A 6659-nucleotide genomic window follows, 5' to 3' on the forward strand; every position below is an offset into this window, starting at 1 on the left:
TGTACAGTGTAATTGCTGGACTGTAGGGTAGTTCTATTTTTAACTTTTTGAGGAACTGTTTTGCAGAGTGGCTGCACCAGTTTACATTACCACCAAAGAGGGTTCCTCTTTCTCCACAGCCTGGCCAACACCTGTTGTTTCTTGTGTTGTTGATTTTAGTCATTCTGACTGGTGTGAGGTGGTGTCTCATTACACTTTCAATTTGGTTTAACCTAATGATGAGTGATGTTGAGCATCTTTTCATGAATCTGTTAGCCATCAATTTCTTCTGTCCATTTTTTAACTGAGTTATTTGATTTTGGGTGTTGAGTTTGAAAAGTTCTTTATAGATTTTGGATACTAATGCTTTATCAGATACATCATTTGCAAATATCTTCTCCCATTCTGTAGGTTCCTTTTAGTTTTGTTGATTGTTTCTTCACTGTGCAGAAGCTTTCAATTTCGATGAAATCCCAATAGTTTCTTTCTGCTTTTGTTTCCCTTGCCTCAAGAGACATATCTAGTAAAAAATTGTTATAGCCGAAGTGAAAGAGGTCACTGCCTGTGTTCTCCTCTAGGATTTGAATGGTTTTCTCTCACACATTTAGGTCTTTAATCTATGCATGCTGTATGGAAGTGGTCCAGTTGCATTCTTTTGAATGCATCTGTCCAGTTTTCCCAACACCATTTATTGAAGAGACTGTCTTTTTTCCATTGGATATTCTTTCCTGCTTTGTTGAAGATAAACCTTTACATTGAAACTGTTAGTCTTTTTCTATGTTCATTTCTCCAAATTTCTTGAAAGCATAAACTACATCCAGAGTCTCTTCTTCTTTGACTTTCAGTCACCCTTAAACAGGTTATAATCTGAGCTCTGGAAATCACTCATTCTTGTTACAGTATCCATCTCGAAGCCAAATCCAACAATTTCTATCTTCCTTTGCCTTGCTGACCACCTTGCAACCTCTTCTCACAACTCATTCTTTTGATGTCATTCCCTTTGTTTTATAGTAATATGAAACATTGTGCCTTGTTATTCTTCATGAAGCAATGTGAATTGTATTAAAATTACTTATCTAGTAAGTAGAGTCACCTGAGAGCAAATGAAACTCCATCATTTACCTCAGATTTCTACTCATTATCAATTCTTGTCTCTCTGCTTTCAGATATGGCTTGCTGAGGATTGCAGCTTCTCAGTGATAGATCTGAGGTTCGCATCTAAAACTTCAGATTCTGACTGCAGTCTTCTACTATGCCAAGCTTCCTCTACGTGGAAGTAACTTTTGTCACTCCACTCAACTATGTTGTAATCCAACAAGCATTTTTAAAATATTTATTTATTTATTTATTTATTTATTTATTTACTTACTTACTTACTTATTTAAAGAGAAGAAGAGAAAGAGCCTACTGGTGTGCATGTGCATGCGTGCTGGGAGGAAAGGCAGAAGGAAAGGATCTTAAGCAAACCCCTGGCTGAGGGCAGAACCCCATGTGGGGCTCCTTCTCATGACCATGAAATCATGATCTGAGCTGAAAAGCCAAGAGTTGGCCACTCAAATGACTGAGCCACCCAGCCAGCCCCTAACAAGCATTTTGAATACTTTTTATATATTAGATGCTAAGTGAATATTAAACTCCATACATCACCCTTTTTTGTGGTACTTTCTATAGTAGAAAGCAATCTGAAAACAATCACAGTGATGTAATATGAGATTTATACCTAAACATTGAGGACATGTTGATGGTAGAAGAATATATACCCGTGGTGCACATAATTAGGGAAGTTGGAGAAGATGGTTTTAGAGTTAAATCTTTAAGCAATTAATAAAAAGAGATGAACAAATGCTTTCTAAGGAGTATTTATCATTTTGGGTAAAGCCTGGAGTACATAGGACACACAATGAGGAAATGAGTCTCATTGGATGATAATGACAGATATATTAAAAGGGTTTTGATACTAGGTATGGGTAGAGAGGGTGGTACTAATGGCTACAGTAAAAGTTCATGAGAAGTCTAAAATGAGGCTGTTTCTTTGCCATCAGGACATTCTTTGGTATTTCAATCTACTTTCAAGTTTTTGATAAACACTGATTTTAACATCTGTCCTTTTGTGTGTGGTAAAACTTCTTTGTTCATGGTTATTTGTCTTCCCTTCTCTGCTCTACTAAGTAATTACTGAGGCAGGAATTCTCATTCTCTTTGTTTCCCTTAGAGAATATATATAGATAGCACAGTCCTTCATGGTAGGAGTTATACAAATGTTTCTTGAATGAAGGAATCTCTTATTTAATTCAGCCAGTACAAACAGCTTAACCCCTTGCCCACTATTTATGTATAACTCACTAATATCCAACCAAGTTCATCGTGTTCCTCTCTTTCTTTGAACTTCCACAATCTAGAAGTAGATTCCATGGAAAATCTGCCATTTACCATTAAGACTATCAGGAGCTGCATCCTTTATGTATGAAACACCATGGAGGAGCATACTCCATAAGTGTAATACTCTATCACACAGTACACACAAAGACTTGGTTTTCTGGTTTAAAAAAGTCTGGAAAATATGACAAGCTACACTAGAATGAAGTGAATGGCATTGCTATATTGCACCACCGATTGAAAGCCATTATTCATCAATTTTGTTCAATCTGCCAAACTTCTGTGAAACTCCTTAACAGAAGCATCACTGTTATATGGGAAGAAGAGTAAGGCTATTATCTTAACAAAGCCTTTGTAGTTGCCATCAATGTACAAACCTTGAATTTTTTTCTTCATTAACTTAGGGGCATGAAATGTAGGCTTTCTTTGCCTTCAAAGAGTCTGACGTTTTTTGAGATTTAATACACACCCCATAATAATTAGAACATGATCATGACTCTTGAGTAATGCTTTTGAAGGGTTGCTGTTAAATGAGCTTTTTATTTCTGGTATACACAGCACAACACGAAATGATCTTGATCCTGGTGGTAATTATCTAGTGAACTTAGTCATTGTTAAAGTTAGGCTGGAAATTTATATTGAAATAACCCCTGTTATCTTGGTGACTGGTTATCTAAGAATATAAATGCTTATTTTTACCAAATTAATTATAAAAATACTTTTCATCAAAGTAAACTTTTAAAGGCATGCTAGAAATCAAAATAGTGCTTCTGGGAGGGACATTGACAAGGGGCATGAGAGAACCTTCTACAGTGGTAGTATAATTCTATAATTAGATGTGGGTTGTGGTTATACAACCCACATCTGGGTGGATATTGTGCTGGGCACTTAAAATTAGAGCTCTTTATACATCTCATTCTTTGTATCCTACAATTAAAAAAAATTAGAATTAAAATATCATGAAATCAACTATTTTAAACTCTACTACTTAAGGTACTATTTGGTGTTATAAAAATGAAAGAGTCCCTGATATTTAAGATCTCATAATCTAGAATATAAATATTAAAAGATTTGGATGCCCAATAAGATTTTAAGAGTATCAGAAATATGTTGTGGCATACATTTATAATATTTGAAAGAAAGTTTTATGTAAAAGTCTTATGTTGATTAGATATGGATTATCAGTTTGTCATTACATTCTTGGTTAGATTCATATATGTGAGATAACTTCTACCTGCATGTACAAAAATTAAGGTTATCTATGGGGCATAGGTAAATGCTTTAGCAATGTAGTGTTTATGCTTTTAGCGCTATCCTTGTTAGAATCGTTAGTAGCAAACTTTTATTTAGACCTTTATAAGAGAGATGCTAATTAAGCACAGATTCTATTTTTCTATCTTTCTATCTTAAAACAGTATCATTTACCTTCTATACATGGTTGTTTTCCATTGGGTGCAGCATACATAGTTAAAATACAAAAACAAAACAAAAAACTTTATCAAAGACCACATGAGAGTTACTTCACATTATTCATGTACAAACATCCCTTCTTCCTTGGTTGAAATTTACCTCCATCACTGTGAAGAATTATGTATTTCTTCTGTCGTGTTTTGCTTTTTTCCTCATAAAGATTTTGTTTAACCTTGACTGTGTAATACTTAGGCTTTTCTGACCTTCCTTACTCATGCATATATTGCTCTTACCTATCAATTGTGAGCTCTATGAAAGACATAATCACATCTTTATACTCTCAAAAGGATGTAGTACAATACCTTAAATTCAATAACCAATTGAAAACTATTTGTCTCAAAGTCAGGTTCTATGAGTTAATACTTATTTTAACACTTTTAAAGTAGGATTTTCTCAATAATTCTTCTAGGTATATGGAAAGAGAAATCACAGTTGTCATAACTGAGCTGGTAAGTTCCACTACTAACCCTTGGTTTACAGCTCCTTTGATCCCAGGGACAGACAAGAAAGATGAGATTATTTGTTTACTTTTCCCTTTCTGCCAAACCCTCAAAGTGTTTTTTGAAAGAATGCCTTTCCCCCACAGGTGCCTTCTCCCCCTACACCGTTGTCTTAGCAAATGTCTTTGCTTCCTACTTCATAGAATTAAAAAAAAGAAAACACTAAACCTGAATGCTTTAATTTTTCTTCTATGATAAATATATTTCCATCCAAATCCAGACTTAATATTTCCCACTCATTTCTGTGGAAAAAAAGTCCCTCCTTTGTTTGAAGCTATTCCTTCTACCTCTATCTTCTCTGAGACATTCTTCCTACAGTTACCTGTTCTTTCCAGTATTTCAGTGCCCCTTCTCTTCCTTGCATAAATGTGGTCATGCTCTCTCCTCAAATATAAAATTGCTCCCAGGTTAGACCATTCATGCTTCTACAAAGCATAATCTAAACTAGGGATTGACAGACTTTCTCTTAAAGTGTAGGCAGTGAATATTTTAGCTTTTGCAGGGCAGAGTTGCTGCACCTACTCAACTCAGTAGTTGTTGAATGGTTATTTTTCCTTTTCTATTCTCCGCTGCCACCTAATTTTAACGATTTATTTTCTCTACCTGATTATTACAGTAATCTCCCTGAATCCTTTATCTCTTTGAATAGATTTTTCATTGTCCAATATCTCCCTCTTTAGTTTTCACTTCTTAACATTACCAGTGATATCTTTGCAAATTGTTAACATTACGTAAATCCATACTTAGAATTATTTAATGGATGGATTGTCCTTGAGAATGAAATACTAAGTCCTCAATCCAGTTGGGAGCGGGGCATAGAGAAAGATCAGAACTTCCTGATCTTATCCCTTTTACCTCTTTAATCTATTTTCTAAACTGTAGATAGAATAAAGTTTCTAAAAATAAAAAGTACATTGGCCTATACCAGTTCCAGTATCAACATATGTCTTATTGGGACCATTCTAATTTGGCCCTGCTTATCTCTCAACCTCATGCCTTTATCTTTATTGCACTTCCTGCTGTATTTGCATTTCCTCAGAACCAGGGTTTTACCACCACTCATGGATTTATAGGTTCCATTTCCCTGACTGCCTTATGTCAGGGTCTTTGCATAAACCACTTTGCTTGGAAAATTCCTTCTTCTTTTTCTCTAACCTACTTCTTCTCCCTCAATGACCATATCCTCATCTAATCATAAGCTTTCCCTGAACTGTCAAAACTATTATGGATGCCTCTTATATATTCTTTTTTTTTTAAAGATTTTATTTATTTATTCATGAGAGAGGCAGAGACATAGGCAGAGGGAGAAGCAGGCTGCATATAGGGAGCCTGATGTGGGACTCCATCCTGGGACCCCAGGATCATACCCTGAGCCGAAGGCAGACGCTTGACTGCTTAACCCAGGCATCCCTACCTCTTCTTATATATTCTTATATCTCCCTTCACTTTCCTTTGTGATCTTTATTGTAAACATCAGCTTATTTGTCTGCATACCTCTCTGGACATTAAGCTCCAGGAGGTAAAAAGCTATGACTTACTCTTAATTACATAGCCAGGGCCAATTATGTAGTAACAGATTAACATCTGTATAAGATAAATGAATAAATGAATGAATAATTACAGTGTTGATGATGAGATATAATTGCAGTGTTGATGAGAAATAATAGAACATCATAAATATTTTAGGAAAAAGCTGTCTTCAAACTGCCTTTTCTCCTACATGATAGAATAAAAGATTATGTAGATTGAGTTAACAAGCACATGAACTATTTAATGACTATTGAACTCTGTATAGAATTTATAAATATATTTCAAGCACTTTCTAGCTTAAAATGTATTGTTTTACAATGTAGCTATTTTCATGTAATTAATTTTATATTGTTTTTAGAACCATCTTAACTATCTTCCCAGTTCCTTTATGGATTTGTCAATAATTGTTTGAATTTTTCTATGTAGAGGTATTTGGACAGTTTAAAAATACAAAAGAGTGCTCGCTTCGGCAGCACATATACTAAAATTGGAACAATACAGAGAAGATTAGTATGGCTTCTGCGCAAGGATGACACGCAAATTCGTGAAGCATTCCATATTTAAAAATAAATAAAAATAAAAATACAAAAGAATCTTTCTAGAATGGAAAAAAGATATGAAAATGAAATGGAAAAGATTCACAAAGAAGTAGACAATTTAGAATTTATGTAGTGTCATGACTCAGTTGACAGATTTAACATCAAAACCAAAAAACTGGTGTTGATACAGTTTTTTTTGTTTTTGTTTTACAATTTTTTGAATACCCTCAGAGTGTATTAAATAAAATTAGAAAATGCAACAGGG

General features: G+C 34.5%; 1 non-coding gene across 1 annotated transcript; it reads left to right on the forward strand.

Annotated features, from left to right (window-relative positions):
- Positions 1-6312: 6312 nt before the first annotated feature.
- LOC112650012 (U6 spliceosomal RNA) lies at positions 6313-6419 on the forward strand. Its single transcript, XR_003129871.1, has one exon. It is a non-coding gene; the product is annotated as a U6 spliceosomal RNA (small nuclear RNA).
- Positions 6420-6659: the final 240 nt, after the last annotated feature.

The sequence above is a fragment of the Canis lupus genome, chromosome 19 (assembly GCF_003254725.2).
Source record: "Canis lupus dingo isolate Sandy chromosome 19, ASM325472v2, whole genome shotgun sequence".
Classification (NCBI taxonomy): Eukaryota; Metazoa; Chordata; class Mammalia; order Carnivora; family Canidae; genus Canis; species Canis lupus.